Source organism: Rhinolophus sinicus, linkage group LG13 (assembly GCF_036562045.2).
Source record: "Rhinolophus sinicus isolate RSC01 linkage group LG13, ASM3656204v1, whole genome shotgun sequence".
In the NCBI taxonomy this organism is placed as follows: Eukaryota; Metazoa; Chordata; class Mammalia; order Chiroptera; family Rhinolophidae; genus Rhinolophus; species Rhinolophus sinicus.
Window position 1 is genome coordinate 21,591,744 of NC_133762.1, and position 25,412 is coordinate 21,617,155.

General features: G+C 44.1%; 1 long non-coding RNA gene across 1 annotated transcript in view; it reads left to right on the forward strand.

Annotated features, from left to right (window-relative positions):
• Window positions 1-25,412, forward strand: part of LOC141568191 (uncharacterized) — a 138,653-nt gene that overhangs the window by 93,679 nt on the left and 19,562 nt on the right. Inside the window, exon 2 of the long non-coding RNA XR_012491235.1 lies at window positions 6,497-6,582. This is a non-coding gene — a long non-coding RNA (uncharacterized LOC141568191). The remainder of the gene's footprint in view (window positions 1-6,496; window positions 6,583-25,412) is intronic.

A 25,412-nucleotide genomic window follows, 5' to 3' on the forward strand; every position in this document is an offset into this window, starting at 1 on the left:
TCTCCCACGCCCACAGTCTAAGCAGCAATGAGAATAAGGACTCTGATTGGCTCTCTTTGGGTCATGTGCTCTATCGTGGGACAATCACTGTGTTTGAGGTCAGAGGGCTCTTATTCGCCAGCCTGAGTCACATGCCCACCTTTTGAGAAGGTGGTGGACTTGTGATTGAGCTGCGTCCACCAAATGATGGAAGGGCAGCTTATCAAAGTAAAAGGATATTGCCACAGGGAGAAGGGAGTAAAGGATTTTAGACCGACAAAACCAGTTATCTGTTCAAAATAGCACCACCATCTTCCTCAGTAGATTGTCTGTGACATTACATTCACCAATTTACAATTGACAGGATCCCCCTTCTTGGCTTTGATAAATTTTGGCATGATGAAAAGAATTTTAAGATTTTCTGACACCGCATCATCCCTCCAATGATGACTAATGGTCAGTAATATTGTTCTTTGGGGACTAGGATGTGGAATGATTGAGTCTCTCATTTAATTCTTTCTTTTTTTTTTTTCCAGTCACTCTTTCAGGAAGTACTTACTGAACATGTAGTGTAAGTACAGCATTTTGTCAGACGCAGATACTTCTTAAGGACATTATCTTGTCAATTTTTTTCTAGATACTAATGGGATTTTGCAGAGTAGTTCTAATGAGTTCTATCTGGTCCTTAAAACAAGTTTGTGCTGTCTCTGAAAACACTTTGATAACATTTATTTGTGCTATAACATACATTTGAAAAGTATTAAGCTACATTCCTTTAAGAGTAGTCTCAAGTTCAATCATTTGTATATGTCAGAGCCCAACTTCTCTTTTCTAGACTTTTTAGTGTCTTTTTAATTTTTTCCTTTTAAATTACAGGCTTCAGATCTTCCTCTTTCTTTTGTTCAAGTATAATTGACATACAACATTATAGTAATTTCAGGTTTACAACACAGTGATTTGATATTTGCATATATTGCAAAATGATTACCACAATAAATCTAGTTAACATGTGTCACCATACATAGTTATAGATTTTTTTCTTTTTTTTAAAATTTATTTTTAAAATTTATTGGGGTGACAATTGTTAGTAAAATTACATAGATTTCAGATGTACAATTCTGTATTACATCATCTATAAATCCTATTGTGTGTTCACCACCCAGAGTCAGTTCTCCTTCCATCACCATATATTTGATAGAATTTTTTCTTATGATGAGAAATTTTAAGATTTATTCTCTTAGCAAATTTCAAATAGGCAATGCAGTATTATTAATTGCAGTCACCATGCTGTATGTTATATCTCCAGGACTTATTTATTTTATAACTGGAAGTTAGTATCTTCTGATCCCTTTCACCCATTTCACCCACCCCCTCTGCCAACCACAAACTTGTTTTCTGTATCTATGAGCTTAGTATTTCTTTATTTTATTTTTTTGAGATTCCACATATAAGTGAGATCATATGGTATTTTTCTTTCTGTGTGACTTATTTCACTTAACATAATGCCCTCAAGTTTCACCCATGTTGTTGCAAATGGCAACATTTTATTCTTTTTTGGGCCCAAATAATATTCCATTGTGGTGTGTGTGTGTGTGTGTGTGTGTGTGTGTGTATGTGTATTCAAATTTTCTTAATCCATTCATTGGTCAACAGACGTTTAGGCTATTGTTTCCATATCTTGGCTATTGTAAATAATGCTGCAATGAACAGGGGAATGCATATGTCTTTTCGACTTAGTGTTTTCAATTTCTTTGGCTAAATACCCAGAAGTGGAATTGCTGGGTCATAAGTAGTTTAATTTTTAATTTTTGAGGAACTTCCATACTCTTTTCCATAATGGCTGCACCAATTTACATTTCCACCAACAGTGCACAAGGGTTCTCTTTTTCCCACATCCTCACCAACACTTGTTATTTCTTGTCTTTTTTACAACCATTCTAACAGGTGTGAGGTGATAATCTCATTGTGGTTTTGATTTGCATTTCCCTGATCACCAGTGATGTTGAGCATCTTTTCATGTACGTTGGCCATCTGTACGTCTTCTTTGGAAAAACGTCTATTCAAATTCTCTGCCTATTTTTTGATCGGATTTTTTTCTTTTTTTTTTTTTGCTACTGAGTTGCCTGAGTTCTTTATATATTTTAGATATTCACCCCTTATCATGTGATTTGAAAATATTTTCTTTCATTCAGTATGTTGCCTTTTTATTTTGTTGATGGTTTCCTTTGCTGTGCAGAAGCTTTTTAGTTTGATATAGTCCCACTTGTGGATTTTTGCTTTTGTTGCCATTGCTTTTGGTGTTAAATCAACTTTTTGTGGTAAAATATACATAACAAAATTTACCAACTTACCCATTTTTAAGTTCAGTGGTATTGAATACATTCATAATGGTATGCAACCGTTACCACCATCCATCTCCATAACGCTTTTACCTGGTAAAACTAAAACTCTATAACCATTAAACAATAACTTTTCATTCAATATTACCACATCTTGCTTATCTGTTCATCCATCAATGGATACTTAGGCTGCTTCCACATTTTAGCTATTGTGAATAATGCTGCTACAAACATCAGTGTACAAATATTTCTTTGAGACCCTGCTTCCAATCATTTTGGTTACACATTTTAAGAAAGGAAAAAACTGTATTAAAATTGTAATAGTCAATATATACCAATAACAAAAGATGAATACAAGTCACGTGTGACTTCTGCAATTACAAGAGGTGCTCAAAGTGGTTCCCATCAGCATAATTTTAATACAGTTTTTTCCTTTCTTAAGATGTGTATACGTTTTTTTGGTACCCTTTGTGTATTGGATATACTGATATATTGCTGTATCATACAGTAATTTTATTTTCCCTTTTTTGAGGAAATGCCACACTCTTTTCCCAGTGGCTATACTATTTTACATTTTAAAAATAGTCATCCTAATGGGTGTGTGGTGACCCAATTAATATTTCATTTTAATTTTTGACAAAGTTATAGAGTTCTGTAAATTAAGAAAAGATAACTAGTGGGAAATACTTCTCCTGTCCTTATTCCCATGCCCTCCAAAATTAAAATTTGTAACCACTGTTAGTAGTTTCTTGTTTATCCTTCACGTAATGTTTTTATTCATCTAAATAAAAGTAGGTATTTTCCCCTTTTTTAAAATAAAAAGTCATTCAACTATACATACCGTTCTGCACCTGCCTCTTCTATTCTAATTATATGTCTTATAGTTCCTTTCATATTTGAATATGAAATGCTGTATAATACTCCATTGTATGGTTGTGTTGTGATTTATTTACCCAGAACCTCATGATGGACACAGAGACTGTTTATAACTTGTTCTTATTAGAAATAGCACAGCAATGAACAAGCGTGGGCATTCATTTCTTTGCACATGTGTACATATGTGAGCATATATGGAAATGTGTGCATATGTGAATAAATTCCTAGAAGTGAGGTTGTTGAGTCAGAGGGTAAGTAAATGCATGTGTAATTTGGGTAGAAACTGCCAAATGTGTACTGTACAGAAAGTTTGTGCCAATTTGTATCCCACGGACAGGGAGTGGTACCCATCGCCCACAGCCTCCCAGCACAGCGAGTTATCCACGTTTTGACTCTAGCTGCTGTGTCAGTGAGAGGTGGTACTCCAGGGTGGTTTTATTTCCGCTTCTCTCGTGAAGAAGGGAAACAGTCCTTGAGCAGGTCGTATCCTTTGTCACGTTTGCATCGTGCACCCTTCCCTCCAAGCTCAGGGGTCACTGTCATTGTGAAGACATACTGTAACATCATTCAGTGTATCTGCCTTTGTGATTTGCAAGCGGGGACAAAGAGCATGCCAGTGACGCTTGGGAGGACACACTGAATTAAGAACTCCTGCAATACAGAAACAATGAAAGCAAACATAAAGGTATTACACATGTGGTCAGGACATTTTAAAAAGTGAGCCACAGCTTAGACAATACACGATTAGCAAAGAATACTGTGAAGACAGAATTAAAGTGGAAGCTAGATGGAGAGACAGTGGCGTTCTTGGGCTTTTTAGAGCGAGTTCACGTTTTCCTAGGAAGGTGGGAGGTATCACACGGAACACATTGTTTCCTTCAGACATGATGGATAAACATTGCTGAGAATCAGTGCAAACTCCCACAGCAGGTCCCCCATCTTCAAAGTGGGCATTTGTTATCTGTGGGGTTCTTTAATGGGGTGGCTGTGAGGGTTCAATGAGATGATATGAGAGAAGACGTATGCCCCTGGGACACAGTGTCTTCTAAACGGGAGACAGATGTGCTGGAGAACAGGAAGGCTCTGGGGGGTCTCACAGGCCTGGACCCCTGTGTGTTCTGGGGGTTGCTGGGGGCTGTAGAATGTTCTAGATGGGTAGCAGAGGCCACACCACTGTCAGGAAGCATTTCTATTTGAACCTGTCTGGCACATTACATAAAAGATCCAAGAAGAATGAGATTGGGTTTCCAACACACTTATCATGTGTTGTGATTTCTTTTCTCATTTAAAAAAATATACACTTCCATACGTGGTGTTACATTCATAATTTTGCATTCTTTTTCTTAAAGGGGGTCTCCAAATGGTATACGGTCCCGCATAACTTAGCTGAGTCGCTGATGAATCACTGTTATTATTATGATCGAAGGTTTAGGGAGAGGCAAATGGTTGTCAAGGTTCCTAAAGCTCTTTTGTCCCTCTCTGTTTTCCTCCCTTCTTTCCTCTCTCCATTCTTACCTCCCTTTCTTTCCCAAGCTTACGGTTCCGACACTTTTCTAAGAGCTAGAACCATCAAATCCCTCCTCCCATGGATCTTATAGTGTAGTTGAGGCAACTACAGATAAGGGAGCAAAAGCATAAGTCATATATTTTGGGAAGCACAGCAGCACAGGTGCTATGAAAAAGTAAGTTGGGGGTGGGCGGGGGAAGCGGTCGTTTAGGTCAAGTGTTCTGCAAAATCCCTTTAAAGCAGTGACATTTAAGCTGAGACCTGAATGGAGCCAGGAGCCACTGCTGGAGACTGGAGGAGTGTAATGGGTGGAGGAAAGGGCAAGTGCAAGGTCCCAAGGCTGGGGGGCGGGGTGTGGAAGGGGGAATGGAGGCAGGGGGGAGGGGAGGTGGGGGGAGGGGCACAGTGAGAAGAAATCAGTTGTTTGTAGGGTTCTCATGGATTCCCTATGAGCAAACTGTCCCAAGTGACAGTTTGATATTTATGGAAGCAAGAGATTAAAGAAATTCAGTAGACATCATGGATCATGTTTGGGAAAGCATTTAATTAAGCAGCTGGTGATCGGATGGTAAAATATGGAGTAGACAGTAATGGTTTGCAGAAAATTTGCACCTGTTTGGACAGTAGATTGAGGTCAAGACCCAGCTGAGTTCAGAGAATCTTTGCTTATCAAAGTTCTAGAGAGCCAGTGCTGGGCGAAAAGCTAGCAGATTTGGTGATTGAATCTGAATGAGAAAATAAAAACGTGCACATATCACCTTTTAAGACAAGTATGAATGAAGTACAGCTTTTAAAATTTCTCTTTGTAGGTATGTCCACATTTAGTCAATTTCTACCCTACCTGGCATCTTAACATGGCTATCTAGATTTTTTTTTTTTTAAGGGGAAAAGTAGAAACAAAATTGAAAAAAATATATTCATAGAAAGGAGACTTAAATGACACTGAATGAAGGCAATTTGTTTTTCAAGAACACTGCCGTTGGAATTGTAAAAATTAGTGTTGGTTTTTTAAAAGCAAGAGAAACCAGTTTTGTTAACGTAAGCAAGATGGGGATTTCTCAGCAGGCTGTGAGGAGGCTTGCAGGATGGAGGAAAAGCTGGGGCCAGGCGTGGCAGGTCCCTGGAGCTTGGCTGCTGCAGAGGGTCTGGCTACCAGGGTCCACAAAGCATCCTGTTTGGGAAGACCCTCCTTTTGGAGTTTCCAAAGCCAGCTCTGAGAAATCTGGCTTGGGGTATAGCCTGCTCATGGCCAGTGGAGGGAGAGCAGAGCCCATTTGAGATTCAGTTTAATCAGACTGGTCCAGCAGGGCAAGGGGACTCCTGCAAAGGAAATTGGGGTTCTCTCTCACCTAAAGATAACAGAATAAATTCTGGGAGGCAAAAAAAGCCCTTTATAAGCATCAGTGAACAGCTCTAATACAGTGGTGTCACCTACATTCTCTTTCTGCTTTATCAGTATTTATTTACCTGCTTACTCAATGTGCATTTTAATTGAGATCTGGTACCCGCGAGCACTTATGACAGTTTGTGTAAGAGGGAGGACGAGAGCACCTGTCCTTGCAGAGTCCTCTCTGGATACCCCAATCTATGCTGAATTCAATGTCCCTTGCGGCAGAGTTGTGACGTCCATGGTGACACGGGGCAGCTGCTTCTGAGGGTGGAGGCCAGGCAGGCTGTTCCGTGGCCCGTGACATGATGTGTTTAGCACATCACGGTTTTTTGCTACATCTTCTAAGTTACTTTTTACTCATCTTAGCTCCTTGGGTCCTAAAAAGTTATACCCCTTATTTTACAGATGGAGAGCCCAGCCCCGGAGAGACAAAGCATCTGAGTCTGCTCCAGACTCCCCAGGATCACGTCACACAAGCTGGGTAAACTTAGGTGAGTCATTTCACCTTCCTGAGCCTTAGTTTCCGGATCTGCAAAATGGGTATGATGGCATTACCTTTCTCATGATGGGTCTGATTTTTGAGTTACTGGAAAAGCTCCTGGTGGTGTAAGTGTGTGAGTGTCAGCTGTCACCGTCGGCAGTGAAGGTGGGGTCAGAGCCCAGGCCTCTGAGGAGGTAGTGTAGTTCAGAAGACAGGATTTGAAATCAGACAGGTTTGGTTTTCAACACTGCATCCGTTCCTTGCCAACAGTATGACATTGGCATTCTAGCAGGCTCTGCTATGTGGTGATATGGTCATTAAAATGAGATAATGCAGATAAAGCACTAGCCCAGTGCTGGCCCGTAGGCATTCATGGGATGGTGGACATGTCCCTGGTGGTATTTCTGTTACTTTCATTACTGTTAGCTGGTCTACCAGTGTTTAGCAGTGCACTGTTACGACGCCTGAAAAAGTAATACGGACTATTTTACCTCCAGAGAAGAGGCTTGGGAAGTATTTCCTGCCGTTTTCTCACGGCTTCTGTAAGGACTAGAAGAACCTGTACAATGGAGAGACTTTGGGAATTCCAAATGTCTCTGAGTCACTTGTCTGGTCTTTTCCTGAAGGAAGAAAATTGAAGGCAAAAGGTGGGGCAGCTGCTCTTGAGAACAGGGGTCGGGAACTTTTTCTGGAAAGGGCCAGAGAGTCGATATTTCAGGCTTTGCAGGCCGGGTGATCTCTGTCTCACGTACTCCACTCCGCCATCCCAGAGTGAGCACAGTCATGGATGATATGTAAGCAAGTGAGAGCATGGCAGTGTCCCGATTCAACTTTATTTACAAAACAGGTGTCTGCTTCAGAAATTCAAAAGGAACACCTTGACGCCTATTGGGCAAGGTTTAGGTGGAGTTGCATTTCAAAGACCGCCTTTCTTGATTGATTATTCATTGGGAAACCTCTTAGGGTATCAAAGCATCAAAATTTCATGGCAAAGTCTGGTCGGTCCAACCAAACGTCAGGTGTGAGCTTCTGGCTGTTCTGATTTTGGATTTCATCGTTGTGTGAGTGAGTTATTCCAGGGTCAGCGTGGGGAACATCCATTCTCGGCCCTGGTGATGCATTCCTGTGGAGAGGTGTGCTGTCTGGTCATCCCCAAACTTTGGTGTTTTACCCTCTCATTCTTTGTGACTGCAGCGGGGAGGGGCCCTGCCAATCTTGGGACGGTTCCCTTTGAAAGGAGAGAGCTTTCCGAGCTCTCCTAGGCTGGTTGTGTCCAGATATTAGCTTACTCTAGTCACAGGCTCTCTCGTGTTTGCTTAACATTTGGGCTTCTGCCAGGTAATTTGCCTGTAAGCTATGCGTAGGAGAAAAAAGAAACCATCCATCTAAAGTATTCAGATTTTGGCCTTAATTAAAATGCAGAATAAATATGTAAAGGCTAAAGAGCATGAATTATAGATACCAGGGTTTCTATATTAAAATCGGTTTTCATCTATAGAGGCGCGTATGTGTTTATGGCAGGGGGAGTGTGTATGCAATATAATTTTGGCTGCGTGTGCAGAGCACGATGGGAAACCGATCTATTGTAAGAGGAGGAAGCCTCTCTCATTTCACTGCTTCTGGGGATTTTCTTCCACCTCGATTCTATGAAGGGCTAATCCTGACCCTTGTTATTTAAATGGCTCCACCGTGGCTGGTAAAGCCGCCTTCAGCCTCTTAAAAAGCCTCGCTCACCAGGTTGGAGGAGAAAAGCCTTTTCTATTCATTGCTCCTCTGTGGAGCTGAGGATAGGCGGAGAAGCTTTCTGAGGCTGAATGACCGATGAGTCGTGGGTCTTAGACAAGGTCAGGCCGTACCTCATTCACCTTGGAAGTCGGGGCTCTGGGCCTGAGGAAGCCCCAAAGAACTGACATATGAATATTTGTCAGTATGTGGATCAAGGGGAGGACTCGGAGGGAGGTCTGGGCTTCCGTGTATGCCAGTTTCATGCTTGGATTTTTTTTTTAACATCCAAATTTTACAAATTGGTATTTATTAGAAGTTACATTAGCACATTGTTTTAAAGCATAGCGTTGGGAAGAAAACAAATGAACTCAACGGGAAACTAACAATTATGTTTTCATGAAGCCTGGTAGAGGGAAAGGTGGCTTTTTGTAACAGACAAAAAGAGCCAGTATTTTTTTTTTCCTAGAAAGCATTGACAATTTCAAGGGATTTAGTTTTAGAGAAAAGTGGTACTAAAGAAAAATCCCAACCCCTCAAATGCAACAAACACTCCCCAGCTCCCACAAACAAACAAAAGCAAACGAACAAATAAACACATTACAAGCCGATGAGATGGAGTCCTGATTCGACCTGGGTGATTCTTCTTGGTTGACCTCTGGGGGAACTTGATGAAGGCTGAGCTGCTGGAGCTGACGCTGTTTCAGGTCTCTCTGGCCAGAGGCAGAAGCTGGTGGGTGTGTCCTAGAACTAGAAAGGGGGAAAGGGGTGGGGCGGGCGGGAGCCCCTCTGCACCTCCTGTCTCTGGCTAGACCTGCCCAAGCTGTGATGGAGACTGAAGACATCTGTCCTTTCATTTTGGGTCATTTCAGCCTACTTTGCTGTGAAATGTACCTGATAGTACCAGTGGTGGTTCTGTAAAAAGGAGGAAGGTGGACTCCATGAGGTAAAAATAATAAACGAATAAAGCCCTGTTGCTATTATTTCTTTTCTGACCATTTGAAACAAAATTTTATAGTTGTCACGTCGAGAGATTTCCCCCAAACCTTGGATAGCCGGCGGCATCTCTGAAGCCGTGAAGGTGTAAAGGGCCAGCCCCACCACTAACCTAGAGCAGGAGGCAGCCAACTATGGCTCACAGGTCACATCCGACGGCCACCTGTTTCTGTAAAACGATGCATTATCGGAACAGCCACGCTTGTTCATTTGCAGTGGGCTATGGCTGCTTTCAAGCTACGATGGCAGAGTTGAGTAATTGTGATAGAGACTATACGATCTGCAAAGCCTGACGTGTTTGCTGCCTGACCCTTTACAGAAAATGTTTGCTGGTCCCTGCCCTAGACTACAGGGGAAAATCAAATCCAACTTAGTTTTGAAAAAACAAAATCTGGAGATTTCAGCTTCTGTAATCATAGGTCTAGAAAGTGTTCTCCTCTGCCCACCAAGCGTCCCCGTCAACTATTCCTTCTGGTGGCCGGATTGGGGTCCACTCTATTGGGCCACATAGCGAAGGTTGGCTCAGTGATATTTCAGCAGGGAAATGGACAAATGTGGTTTGGTTTTCTCTCTCTCTCTCTCTCTCTCTCTCTCTCTGAAGCTGTATAACAGAAATCACGGTGTGACAGGCAAATTCTTTACTCATTATGAAATAATAAAGGTCAAGCTGCTGAAATCTTCTTTGCAAGTAAAGTACCTGGCTAACTGAAATATGTCAGAAACTTCACCCAGCGATAGGCTGGTACAGCATCTGACAGCTCTCACAAACAGAACTGTTTTATTTACCTGTTCTGCTGCTCACAGAACACCTTCTTTGTGGGTCTCGGCTCCGGGTCTCACACCTGTAATGCCTGCAGCCAGGAGGATCCAGGCACTTGGAAGGCTGTCATCACCTGTTCCCATCACTGTTCCCCCGTCTTCCTGTGTAAAGCACGGAATGTCAGGATTCTTGCAGGGCAATCATCATACCTACAAACGTACAAGATGCCAGCCCTTGTGGGACACCCCATAATTTTGCAGCAACAGCAACAAACAGCTGCTTGTTGATTATGCCTTGTATGGACTGTGCTTACCACATCTTGACCGTCGAAGCACTGAAAAGGGCAGCATCGCCCGAGCAAACCTACTTGGCAGTTTTTTTCAACTGTCCATGCACAAGCCTGTTCCTTCTTTGCTTATGAGCCTTCCCGATTGCACAGTGTTGTGCTTTTTGTTTGCAATTTAGAATCATGCGATGCTCCAAAACCCTTCCCCTTGGTGGAAGTTTTATTTTTTAATCTGTAAAGTGAAATCCCTGAAAAATAATAAGAGGTATGTGCAAAATATATTGCATTTTTAGCATCCAGAAGAACCTACAGTTTTGATAACTTTAATTGGATCCCTGAAGCAAAATTATTCTTGGAATAACCAAGGCATGTTTCTTAAAACACGGCAGAATTTGGCCTTAGGAAATTTCTTTTAATTCTCATATATCAAAATTACTAGCTGTTTACATAAGAACTAGTCTATAGAGGTTTATCTACTTAAGATGTAATTGTGTACTAAGATTGAATTGCAAAGATAGAGCAAATTCAAAATTCAGACATGACATGTAGAGGTCACTCCAGTTCTTTAGAACTTATTTATTTATTTATTTATTTATTTATTTACTTATTTATTTATTTACTTATTTATTTATTTCTGTATTTCTATTTGCTTTCCCTCCTTCCTTCTTCCCTCCTTGTTTGGCTCTCCTTAAAGCCATTTGTTTTGGTGGGACTGGGTCTGAAAGTGTGGAAGGGCTTCCAAGATAAGAGGCTTGTAGTTCACTCCTTTAGCTGTGTCCAGGTGGGAAAGAAAACCGCCAAGCGTGTGGTGGCAGACACGGTACCGCCACAAAATTCCTGTCATCGCGAACTCGTGACAGTGGCACGTACAGAGCCGGTGTGTCTGTGCAGAGGCAGGCGGAGCCAATGTGTTCTTCGGTCGGCTGACAAAGAACTGACCTGTGGTCCCACTGCATCTGATTGACAGGATTTCCAGAATGTTTCAGGTAACGCAGAGAAGTTCAGAGGGGGGAGTTCAGGCTGGTAAATCCCTCACGGAACCAGTCATTCCGCTTTGCACTGGATTTGGAGAGCGTGGATGGGTGGCTTTGGCTGGGCAGGTGTGGCAGGCAGACGACAGGTGCCGTGAAGGGCCCCAGGACAGTCTCTGTTCTGCATCTCATTACTTCCACTGCGGGTTTACAAGAACCGAGAGCACTTGCAGCTTGAAGCTTATGTCAATGGTACCAGTCACTTGTGGAATTTGAGCTCTCCACGGTCCATTACCCCAGGGGCCTTTGATGTAGTTCGGGGGGAATTATTTCCTTTGGTGCTGAGGACAATATTAGACACGTGCCCTCTGCCATGGAAGCCGAGGGTCCAGACACTCCCACCCCACCCACCCAAACAAGCACCGCCAGGGTGTATCGGGACTAACTCAGCAGTTCTTAGCTGGGAGCAATGTCTGGACACAGGTTTGATTGTCACAATAGTGAGGGGTGTTACGGGCATCTAGTGGGTGGAGGCCAGGGTGCTGCTAACACCCCACAGTGCCCAGCACGGCCCCCCACAACCACGAGTCATACATCTCAGGTGTCACCAGGGCTGCCGCTGTGGAGTGCTGGCCTAAGTGGACGTGCTTTCCTGGGACTTAGAACTCTGGGAGAGTCCAGTAACAGAGGGCCACCACAGGGAGCCACTCGTCCCAGCTGCAGCAGCGGCAGCGGCCAAAGGGCAGGGGCCAGGCTGTTTGGCCACACGATGGGTGCTGTGTGCTCTGCTGTCCCCTTCTCCATTGCTGCCTGCTCCCCAGCCTGGCCCATCCGGGATCCCAGCGCTTCTGTGGGGATCTCTCTCCTTGGGCCATCACGGCTTCTCAGAAATTCAGTCGGAGGAGGTTTCCTTTGCTTACAACAAACACTGTCACTGCTACATCATTGCTTTTAAAACTCAAACGTTTTTTCTTCAAAGTAGTGGAACCATTCCATCTCCTCCCCAAGTGGATCTTATACAGAACTTCATTCTACAATGCAGGGGAATCTGGAACTGGTGTGGTGAGTTATCTGCTCTCTCCACCGCATTCCCCATTCCCGATTTCCCACAGTAGCCCCCGACAGGAGCTTAAGGCTTTTCAGCAAACCCACTACAGGCACCTACTAAAGTGTACCCTGAGATGCAGAGTATAGGAAACCATCATCAGGCGTTCATACTTATTTAGAATGGGATTATGTGATTACCTGCCTAGTGAGTGATCAGATATCCAAAGGGGAGGATACTTTTGGAGCAGGAGCAAGGTAGGAAAAGGTTCACGGCATGAAACACAGCTTTTGGGGCTATTCATGATGGCTTAGGACCAGAGTCAGCAGAGCAAGGCTTGGCAGGAAGGGCTGAGTCCCAAGGGTATAAACCTGTGGTACAACCTCGAATACCCACAGTGCCAGGTAGGTACCAAAGAGGAAATCAGACAAGGGCTTTGCATATTAAAGATGTAAGAATATTCATTTCCACAACAAAAGCTATTTGCCTCTCTTTGTCTTGAAATTTGTGTTCCTCTTGGTCTGTGCTTGATTTTTCTTCTTATGATAGAGAGTTAGACTCCAAGACAAGAAAGAGTGCACAGGTAATGATAAATGGCAACTGGGTGTCAGTGTGGAGGACAATCGGGAGTGGTGGGGACTGCGGCAAACTGGAGGGCATGTTCTGTCCAAAGGGAACAGCTGCTCCTCACACCACACAAATGCTGCTGTGGGGAAAAGTGAATCCAGGCTGGCGAACTCTTCTAATTTTTAAAGAGAAGCGAGAAATCTGAATTTTCATGTGAATTTTCCATATTATTATAAAAAAAAGTTACAAAGCAAAGAAAACACCCTTGTGGTTATAGTTGATTTGTTGGATGCCAGCTTGAGACTTCCGGTTTTTCTTTGCAGACAAAGAAGTCATTAAATAACTTTGCAGTGGGCTCACTGGCCTCCCTCCCTTTCTCTCTCCCCCCCTGTCTCAGTCTACTTAGAAATCTGCTTCTAGATTTATCTTTCTGAGGATACCTCTTCCACTGCAGTCTTTGCTCTGGTTCATAACCTGTCACTGACCCCTCAGTTTAAGATTCACTCATAGATTTGAGCTGCGGACACAAAAGGCACGGTAAAGAGTGTACAGTCATGAAAGGAGCAGAGAAGGCATTTGTGGGGAAGTGCTGTGTGAGCATGTGTGAGGAGGGGCGAGGGAAGGTGGCCTGCATGGCGGTCTGGGTGGGACAGGGAGGCTGGGGCGTGGCCCCTGGGGCAGTGATAGGAGGTAACGGACTGGTCCAGCTGAGGAAGGGCCCACAGGACTTTGGCCTTCACCCCGCAAGCAAAGGGAGCAATGGAAGCGCTCTGAGCAGGCTGGGGAGGCAGGAAGTGGTATTTCAGGTAGAGGTGTCTTGGTTGTGCTGTATAGGGTGCATTAGGGCAGGGGGACTCCAGAATTTTCCAAGGTGACGGCAGTGGAATGGAGAAGTAGAACTGAGTGAAATGCATCAAAGGAAGAAAAAAAATCAGCTGGATTTGGAGGCTGCTTGGAATGAGAGATTAAAATAATGGGAATGGTGAACATTTCTCGACTGCTGACTAAGCGCATGGATTCTGGAGGCAGGTGTGGGTGTGAGTCACGCTCCACCTGTGACCCTGGACACATCCCCTGTGGTCTCTGCCTCAGTTTCCTTATCTGTGAAGCAGAGCAAGCAATAGTATCAACCTCACAGGGTTGTCTGGAAGATTAAACGGGTTAATATTTGTCAAGAGCTTAGAAAAATATCTAACATAAGAAGCACCAAATAAGTGGCAGATAATCAAAATGTGAGCTGCTGACTTTTCCAACCACCTCGTCTGTATTATTGCATTTCATTCATACAGACAATTCTGGAATCAGTGTTGGAGGCAGGTAATGATATTTTAGTCCTATTCTGCGGAGGAAACCACCAGACACAGAGACGTTAGGTAACTTTCCTGACATCACACAGTAACTGGCAGAGCTGAAAGTAGAAGCCAATCTGAAATCAGAGCTCAACATGACTTAACCAGCTGATGCTGAAGGGCTGAAACAGTTTTCCACGGGCCTGTCTTAGGGTCAGGAAGTGACTAACCAAGGGGATTATTGGGAGCCAGGCTACCTGTGTTCAGGGCGGGGCTGCCTAAACACTTCAGGTGGGTGGCTCCAGCTGGATTGGATTTGGAATTTCCTTCTAAAACCTCCACTCCAGCAACCAGTGACTGAGACCTAAGCCAAGAGCTGGCCTCCAGCAGCAGTGAGGTGACAGCCCCCTCTTTAAAATGACCAGGTTTCTGGTCAGGGCCTCCTCTGACCTGGCCTTGGTCTGGAATAAAATGTTGCGGCTGCCACAGTCTTCTCACACCACAGAGATTCTGGGCAATTTTATCTGCTGCGCACATCCGTGCCTTTGCCTTCCATCTCTGAAACAGTCACAGTTTTGTTTCCCGCGATCCATCACATCACTTCCAAGCTCCCAACAGCTCTAGGCTTTGTTTGTGTACATCAGAGAGCAGTGCAATGCTCTGTCATTAACACGCTTTCACAAGTGGTGATGGCAACCCACACAGGTTCAAGCCACCTCCATTTTACATTCCAGAGTGCAAATACGTGTGTGTGCGCGTGTGTCTGAGACCAGTGCCTTCCCCAGTTCATCGGGATTTTCTCTCCTCTCCGCCCCCCACGTATATTATTGGTTTATAGTCTCTCCTCGTGCTAGGCTGGGTAACTAACAAAGATTTTCTCCTGGTAATTTTACTTCAAACCAGAGGCACCCGGTATTTTGGGGCTGTACAAAAGCCCTGTCTATTTGATGTCGTGTAGGGTTCTCGGTGGGTTTCAAAGGTGGATTAAAGTTACCAGCTAGGTTGTCGATAGATCATCAACTATGAATGAAATTGTAATTTTCTGATGGATCCTGGAGGTGGAACTCTAGCGTAGGCAACCTTCCTCTCCCTGGGCGGGCTGAGGAATGGCCCCATCTGGTGTTTTGCTGCTTCAGATCAGCTGGGAAAAAGCCAGAGAATTATGAATATGGTGCCAAAGAAACACACCTGAGGATCCAAGAGGCCTCAGATTCGGGGGCGGAGAACAATGCAGAGAGGTTGTGGGCATGGAACTGAAGCAACTCTTCACGTGACTGTGGGTGTGGGATTACAAGCCTCAGCTTCTGGCCATTCGGAGGCGAGGAACTTGGCCACCGTGTTGGATCTTGTGGTTTGCTGAGTGGAATCTGGGAAACAGTCCCACGTCCCCCCACCCCAACTTTGTTTTCATGAACAATCCTTCAGCTTGTCCTGTGGGCATCATCTTCTAAGTGTCTCTCGACCCTCTTGACTTCTGTTCACCACTGTGGCTCCAGACCAACTGCTCACTTCCCCTCCATTCCACAGTTGCCTTCCAACTGGACTCTGGTCCACTCTGATCTGCACCCTGGGTGGTCTTTTCACAAGGCAAATCTGATGATATTTTAACCTCCTCCCAGCTTAGAATATTCCATGAGCTTCCTGTTACTTTTAGGGTAAAGATCAAAACTCTTGATGGTCACGGTTTCGTTCTGAGCGATTGCAGACAGCATCACCCTCCTTCTGCAGCCTGGCCCTCCACCTCGAGCTTTTCATTTTCCTGTGGTCCAGTTTTGTTCCTCCCCTCGGTGCTGGTCCTACCCACCCCTGACGGGTTGTGACACTGGTACACTGCCTAGGATGTCATTTCCCCTTCACGTCCCTTGGTGACCATCTCTTGGTCCTTCAGAAATCAGCACAGTTGACTCATTCATGCAACAAATATTTATTGAGTACTTACTACGAGTTGGCCATTGTCCTAGGTGCTGCTAATAGGATAAAAAGAAGACAGAATCCTTTCCCTCAGGAGGCTTATATTCTCTTAGCAAAGAGGTAAATGGGTATGCAACGCAATTTCAGGTGGTGATAAGTGAGGAAATGGAAGCAGAGTGAGGGGCAGGGACTTGGAAGAGGTGGGTTGATGGAAGGCTACTTCAGGGGGTCAAGGACCTCTTTTCTGAGGAGACGCCTTTTGAGTGAGACCTGAATGAGTTGAAAATGTCAGCCCAGGAGTCGCAAGTCCTGAGGGACTGGATCCATTCTGCTGTCACCCACGTACTTCTTCGTATTATTAATCAGAATTGGACATTCTACACATATTCGTGCACTTTGTGTGATCAACATTTGTGTCTTGAATAGATTTTTAGCTCCGTGAGGGCACAGGCTGCCATCTTTCTCCTTCACAACACACCCTTTCTTTCAACAGCGCTCTCTCTGGCATATAGAACATACTCAATAAACATGTGCTGAGTGAATGATGCATTCCTTCTATAAGGGGAGTCCCAGGCCCTGGCAGCTCTCTCTCACCTGATCCTGGGCGGACCTGTTCTGTAAGGTTGCTGAGTCCAAGGTACGAGGCGCCCTCTGAGCGGACCATCCTTCTGTGGCTGGTGGTTTTGCATCATGGCGTGGGGGAAGGGAGATGGCTGGAGGCAGGAGATAAGGCAGGCAGCTGGTGAGAGGGAAAGGCCAGGCAAAGCCAGGGATGGGGCTCTATGACTTTTCCAGGAAGTAGATGTTGGAAAATCAAGTTGGTGTTGAAATATACTCATCACCTTCAAGCAGGAAGAGTACTCTGCAGCGTATCACCACCCACTCTCCCAATCTGTCTTTGTCAGAAAACCCAGCAGGCAGATGAGAATATGAAAGAGCCAGTGTTTCCCGGAGGCTGGGGGGGCAGCCCACATCCTTTCCTTTCACGTTGGCAATAATAAATATTACATCAGTTACATCAGTGAGATGAGACAGGGAGCCCCGAACCTGAGGCTCTGAGGACCTTTCACTGGAAATAAACCGGGAAAACAAGGAATCGTTAACTGTTGGGAGCCTTTGGTTATGTCAGGGGGTCCAAGATGAAGGGAGGGAAAAGAGGCAGACCTCACCCCTTCGCCACATGCTCTGAGATGGCACCTGTATTTTGAGACGCGTCAGGGACATTTCAGTGCAATTACCACCAGGAGAACATTCGCAGCGTTTTGACACGTTTACCTGTGACAACACAAAGTGAATCTGGGAGGATTATGTCGCATTCCAGATGCATTTTGGCACTCCGTACAAACAGCAGCTGGGCTGCTGGTTTACAAAATAGAATGGAAGCTTTAGAGGGCGTAAGCCTAGCAATTTTGAGCTTCAGAGGGGGCCCTGGCTCCTGCCTACTGAGCTGGGAGGCACGCCCGTGTGAGGCATGGAAGAAGCACCGTGGAGGCCGGAGGAAAGGGCCACAACTGAAACCAGAATCTCAGACAACCAGGGGCATACAAATAGAATTTTCTTGTTTACTTAAAAAGTAAATTGACCAGGGCTTGGGAAGAGGGGGAAAAATGACCAGGCAGAGCACAGAGGATTTTTAGGGCAGTGAAACTGTTCTGATACTGTAACGGTGGATACATGTCCTTACACGGTATATGTTTTTCAAAACCCATGGAATCTGCACCACCCAGAGGGAACCCCCATGTAAGCTATGGACTTGTGGCAGAGACGATGTGTCAGTGGAGGGTCCTTGATTGTAACACATTCACGGTGCGAGATGGTGACGGTGGAGGAGGCTGTGCACGTGGGCTCAGGGGTAGGTGGGAGCTCTCTGTACTTGCTGCTCCATTTAGCTGTGAACTAAAAAATAAAGTGTATAAAAAATGTAAATTTATTGAGCACCCACCATGTCCCAACATAGAGCTTCTACCCCTGTACTTTTCTTACTTTTCTTTCCTTCCTCTCTTCCCCTGTTGAAATCTACCCCATCGATTACGGGCTGAATCAGGTCCCACCAATCCGTATATTGAAGTCAGCTGAGCACCTGAGGATGTGACTGTATTTGGAGATGGGGTCTTTAGAGAGGTAACTCAGTTAAAATGATGTCACTAACCCAATATGGCTGATGGCCTTATAGGCGGCACAGAGAGGACCATATGAGGACACAGGTAGAGGACGGCCGTCTACACACCGAGGAGAGAGGCTTCAGAGGGAACCAGTCCTGTCGACACCTAGATCTAGAACTTTTAGCCCCCAAGACTGTGAGAAAATGTATTTTTCTTTTTTTAAAAAAATTTTATTGGGGAACAGTGTGTTTCTCCAAGGCCCATCAGCTCCAAGTTGTTGTCCTTCAATCTAGTTGTGGAGGGCGCAGCTCAGCTCCAAGTCCAGTCGCCATTTTCAGTCTTTAGTTGCAGGGGGTGCAGCCCACCATCCCATGGGGGAATCAAACCGGCAACCTTGTTGTTGAGAGCTTGCGCTCTAACCAACTGAGCCATCTGGCTGCCCTTAGAAAACAGATTTCTGTTGTTTAAGCCACTCAGTCTGTGGTACTTTGTTACGGCAGCCCCAGCACAATCTTTGACAGATTCAGCTCAACTCTTTTCTCCTGTATGAAGGATTAGAGCAGGAGTTTGGCAAACTGTGGACATTGGGCCAAATCTAGCTGGTGACCTGTTTTCATAGTAAAGTTTAATTGGCAACCAGCCATGCCCATTTGCTCACTTGTTTGTCTGTGGTTGATCTATGCTACAAAAGTGGAGTTGAGTCGTTGCAACAGAGATCTCATGACCCACAAACCGGAAAATATCTATCTGGCATTTTACAGAAAACAATCAGAAGAGTGCTTGGCAGCCTGGGCTGTGGATTCAGACAGGCTTGGGTTCAGATCCCAAACTAGGGAAACCACTGAATCCCTCCGAGCCACGTTTTCCTTACCTGTACAATGGAGATCATAATACTTCCTTCTTCATGACAATGAAATGTGATTGTGCATGTAAGTGACGAAACACGAAGCTTGGCACAACAGTGAGCAAAAACACTGGTTATCATTGTAATTATGCATACCGACGCCAACTTGTTAGTGGAGGTGAGACTGCCAGATCCCCAGATGTTGGAGGCATGGTTAAATTCGTTTCTTGTCCAACAGGCACATTTTTTCGTGAGTGGAAAATTATTGCTTGACGACTTAGGAAACTACCTCAACTGCGACTCTGAATGATTGTTGGCATGAGCGCTGAAAAGATAACCAGCCTCCTCCTGGTTTTGCTTATTTTCGCTTCTTGTCTCCCTTTTTCTGTTTTCTTGAAGCACGAGACCAAACACAAAGTCTTCTCTTAGCACTCAGAGTGGACCCTGTCAAAGTCCCAGAGTGGATTAGCAGAAAACTCTGAAAACCTTCTCAATAAAGGCAGGCGGGGGAGGCAGAGGGAGACGGCAGAGGGGGCTTTGTCTTGCTAGGAGGCTGCGCAAGGCTTTGTCCAAGCGGCTTCACTCTGCTTCTGGATCCTGATCGAACACGTTTTTAGGAAGAGCTCTGTTTAGGTAAACCTTAATGTAGAAGCCAAAAGGAAACAGAAAGCCTCCAGGAGCACGTTGAGTTAAGCCAGTAGCCACCCCTGGTGGTCAGTCTGCCTCTCTCCGATGGCATGCCCGCGGTTCAGACCTTGACCCCACTTTGGGGCTGCCCTGGACAGCTTCCTTAAACCTCTCAGAGCTGCAGCTCCCTGACCATTAAAGAGGTGATAATGACAGCTACTTTGTAGGTTGGGGTGAGGATGATATGAGATGATCTACGTGTAAAAGCACCTGGCTTGGTATCGGCCCATAGGCAATGGTCAGTGATTATTAGCTGTTATTAGTATCATGGGTTGACAGCATCGCGTGTGTTTCCTCTTTGTAAACCGACTCAGGAAAGGTATGTAGGTGAACTTATTTGTTTGAGGTGCTAACGAGGGAAGTGGAGTAATGCAATTGAACGGACTGGTGACTCCGTTTTTATTCCTTGGCCATTTTCGAAGGCAGAGATTTGTGACCCAGAAGTCCTCATTTAGGAAGCCTGGAAACAGGCAAGGTCTGAGACTGGGAGAAAAGAAAAGTCTCCCCCTGAGAGCCCAGACTCTGTTTGTGTGAAATTATTATTTTTTTAAAAATCAGACTTGCAAATGGTTTTCCAAAAATCATGAGGCCCACAGAGCCAAGCCTGTGGAAGCGGCTCTACCTTTCCCCCCAGTTACCAAGAAACCACGTCTTGTCCTTCCCTTTCTTCCTATTGCTTCCATGCCCAGCAATGCCAGCCCCTGTAGGAAAAGGTGAGGTGACCAGAGAGTGTGAGGGCGGAGGGATTCCGGTGTCTGTCTGAGCTCTGAAGGCAGGGAGCACAGTTTCTCACACTGAAAGAAATCTAACGGGAATGTCAAACTTATGAACGTTGTTCATTCAGACACATTTATTGCCCAAAGCACTCGATAGAATTTAAGACATTGGGGAAAATGGGAAATGGCCCATGGGTTATGTTTGATTTTCAGGAAGTATTAATCGATGGACTCAGTGACGATTTTGATCATTGATATTTGGTTACAAATTTGAAGGCTGATGCCTAAAGTGCAGTTACTTTTTCAGTAATGCAAGTAAATGTCCCCACGTGGCGCCCTTGCAATCTGACACTGACTGGCTGTCGTTGAAAAACTTCAGCACCTTGGACATAGCCTGAGCTGCAGTGTTTGGGGAATGAATGGGGTAAGTGTTATTCAGAAAACACATCCTTTGGTCAAAGTGAATCTTCCCAATTTTAACATCATTTTATTTATTCCATTTTGTTTCCTGCCCAGCTGGTTAATACATTTACTATCAAAAATCTGAAGGCAGTAATTTAGAAATCCCTTAGGTATATTTTCTCTATGCACATCCACCCCCGATTCCTTTATGTTGTTCTTTTCTTCGAATCGGGTTTAAACTCTATTCTTGATCAGTGTTGGGCTATCTGACCCCACTCAGTGGGAGAGGTCCTGGGATGGATGGAGCTAATAGTTCCAGAGTCACTGCAGGTAATCTGTGGGGCAGAAAATCCAATTACAGGTAATCAGGAGTTACCCCACGATTCTTTAGAGAGCAGCGTGGTCATAAACAACTGAATCTGGATAAAAAACTAATTTGGAATGGATTGACTACGAATTTCTGCCATTATTTATACATTTTCCATGAGTTTCTTATTGCAATCAACTTTAGCATCCTAGTTGCAGATGTCCGAATGTATTTTACAGGCAATGGGCACCTTTTCTGGAACTATTTGTGGTATATGTAGTGCACCTAGGGGTCCTCTCCATGCTGTTCACGGGCATTGAGACTCATTAAGACTTTCTGGTGGGAAACTGGATGAATCGGCCCTTTAAATCTGGACCAGTAACTTACTGTTCACCTTCCTTTCTGTCTCTTTCCACCCACGGCACTTTCTCAAAGCAGAAAAAGCTTTTTTATTATGAAAATCTTTCTCACACACACAATGAATAACTTCAGAAAATTGCAAAAAACATATAAATCACCTTTAATTGACCACAGTGAACTTTCTGGAACATACCTTCTGTAAGTCTCTCTGTCTTGGTGTATCTTATTGTCTCCCTCTCTATTGAGAAACACAAAATTATCCCATCGGTTCTGTTTTGTAATGTGATTTTTATCACTTTATTAAGTGATACTTTATCTTTCCATCATCCGTAAGTATAGCTCGCGATCATCATTTTAAATGACTGCAGAGTCAGAGTCTGTAATATGTGTACTGAAGACATCTATCATTAGTTCAAAATCATCTCACCGCCACTTCTCACTCCAGCTACTGTTCTGGAGAGCATTTACCTGGAGGTTGTGGCCAGCTTTCTGCAGAGGCAGCTCAGTGGGAACAGGACTCCCTTTTCAATGAAGGGTGTGGGACAACTGGAGATTTATATGCAAAAAATGAACTTCTACCCTGGCCTCATTTCATACACAGGAATTAAAGTGAGCTGCATTACAGACCTAAATGTAAGATATGATACTTTAAAATTTATAGAAAAAATAGGAGATAATTTTTGTTCCTTAGGTAGGACATAAGAATGATGAGCCGTAAGAGAAATAATTGATGAATTGGACTTTGTCAAAATGAAACACTTTTCCTCTGCAGAAGATACTGTTAGAAAATGAAAAGTTTAGGCATGGAAGGAGAGAGAATAGTTGCAAAACAGATAGCTGGTAAAGAATTTGCACTCCACATATATAAAGAACTCTTAAACTCAAGAAAAGAATACAACCCGCTAAAAATATTGGCAAAATATTGAATAGACATTTCACCACAGACTATATATAGACGGCAAATAAGCACATGAAAGGTTGCTTAACACCCCTGGCCATTAGGGAAATGCACATTAAAATCAAATGAATAGCATTTCACATCTACTAGAATGGCTAAAATGAAAGACAGACAGTAGTTAGTGTTGATGAGGATGGGAATGCAAAATGATACAGCCTCTTTAGAAAACACGTAGGCAGTTCTTATCAATGTAAATAATGCTCACCATAAGGCCAATCAATCTCATTCCTGGGACTTTTCCCAAAAGAAGTAAAAACATATGTTCACACAAAGACTTTTACTTGAATGTTCACAGCAGATTTATTTGTCCTAGCAGCAAGCTGGAAAAACCCCAAATGTCCATCGGTAAAGAAATGGTGGTATAGCCATACAATGGAATACCATTCTGCCGTGAAGACAGCTGAATAACACACTACAAACATGAATGAACCTCAGAGGCATTGTTATAAATGAAATAAGCCGGGGACAAGAGACCTCATATGAAATTCTACAAGAGGCAAACATTATATTGACAGAAAGTCGATGAGTGGCTGCAAGGGCCTGGGCTGGGAGTGGGCATTGAGTGCACAGGAGCACGAGGGTTCTTTTTTGGGTGGTGAAAATTTTCCTCTGTCATGATTCTGCTAGTGGACAGGTGACACTCCCCATGTGTCACAATTCAACAGGTTGTACATTTAAAAGGAGTGAATCGTATTGTATGTAAATTATAACTCAGTAAGGGAGATAAAAAGATAAGGCCTTTATGGGAAATCAAGTAGAGGGATTTGCCATAGTTCCAGCTCTTGTAAAATGATTCCCACCAGCCTGCAGGTTCAGGATTGTAGAATCATCCAGCAAGCATTTCTGAAGCAGCAACACTTTAATAGTTGCATCCATAAAAACCCACAGTTACACAGGGCTGTCAGGCCTGGTGATTCTCTTTATGTTAACTCATCAAGGGGGAAATGTCTTGCCAGGAGCATCCTGGGCCTTTTTTCTGCAGGATGAGCAATTAGTGGTGAGCTATGCAGTACGGACACCTAAACTACGTCTTCTGATTCGCAATCTTGTCTATCCCGGTCCATGAAGGATTTTGAGAAGCCGATGGCAGGCAGTTGGAATTGCCCTTTGATGTGCCCCAGCACGGGTGACATCTTGAACAGTTCTTTTTTTTTTCATTCTCCCACCTTGTCCCTGCCCCACCCCCACCATGGATTTAACTCCATTCTCCAACCAGCGCCAGTCACCGATCTCCATATAAAATATTCAGATGCGTAGGTAACAAATTCTGAGATGGTTCACTCTCTTGAACGGGGACCTTATTTTCCCCCTTCAATTTACATTCTGCATAGCTCGATACGCATCAGTGGCACTAAATAAATAAGCCATAATTAATACATCGCTGGCTCTTGTACTGTTTATTTTCCTCTTCTGAAACCCAGATTAGAATATGCATCCCAAAACTTGAATGTTTAAACACTAACCCAGGGGGTCTTTTCTGCCTCCTTCCTTCTCTCGTTTTATAGTAAACCAATTATGTTAACTAAGGGCATGGCATCGTCCCAGATCCCTTCCATTCAGATGCTAAATAATTTGATGACTAAAAAGAACATATTTGTAGAAGTGAGTGGTCAGTGAACAACCTACAATTATATGCTTAAGGAAAAAATAGGAAGTGCCTAGCATACTAATTTGCCTTCAGAAAAGTATCCCAAACAAGCAGTGATATATTGTAGATCCATAGCACACACCTTGGAGAGCCACACCGAGGAAAAAAACAGTACTATCTGGGGAAGTATCATGAAACAACCTACCACAGTATCTTCCGGTGAATGGAACTGTGCACCTGTTATGGTTTTATTAGAACAGAAACAGTTGTTCAGTGCTTACTATGTGCCAAGAGCTAAGTACACACGATGCTATCTAATCTTTATAGTAATCTTACTATGTAGGAACTCACATCTCCATTTTATAGGTGGGGAAACTGAGGCTCATAGAGGTTAAATCACTTGCAAAGTAAGTTCAGGGTTTGAGCCCCAGTCTGCTGGTGCCCAGTCTGGTTTCTGAGCCACCGCCCTCTTGCTGGTCCTGGAGACGTTTGACACCATCGTCAAACAGCAGTCTTGGAGCTTCACCGGGGCTGGCAAAGAATTTTATTTCCAGCAGCCAACAACCAGAGTGGCAGTCAGATAATTAACTTGTCTTCCCTGAGGGAGCTTTGTTCATGGGACAGTCTTCAAATGGGGCATGAAAAGGCACTTGGCAAATTGCAAAAGGAAATAACGCTTCAAAATGAAAAATTGATGCACATTTATCAACTGTGGGTAACAAAAGAGCAGGCACCATCCATTCGGGGCCATTGCTGAAGTCAGTTACAAAGACTCAGACCGATGATGACAATGGTTGCGTCCCTTGATTCTAATCTTCTACCATCGCGTGGCTCGGCCCCACATGGGCTGCTTTGTGTTTTATTTATTTATTTTTGGTTGCTGTTTTCATAATGGCAAAACACACACACAGGGCGTCCTCTCAGGCATTTGCCACATGCAACGCCAAGCTCTTAAAATGATTTCTTTCAGATTAATTTGAACGTTAAAGCCATTTTTAACACAGAAAGAGGTGTCATCAAAAAGCAGTTTGCATTTCCCCCCCAGTTAAATCTTGGGATAATGGAGATGGAGCATGATGCAACACTGGGTTTTGTGGGCTCTAGGAGGATGAAATAAAGGTAACGTCCCTGGGGAACAAGGGAAAAGTAAGTTTGAGACGTTTGTGGGGCCCGTTGTTTTCCTATTTGATTTATCTGGGTATCAGATGAACAAACGGAATCATTTGTTCACCTTTTCTTTCCTCCCCTCCTCCAAACAGGCCTTTCCACCACATGTGTTTAAGACCTAGTGTGAGGTAAACAAACAGACCACAATCCATGAAACTCCAT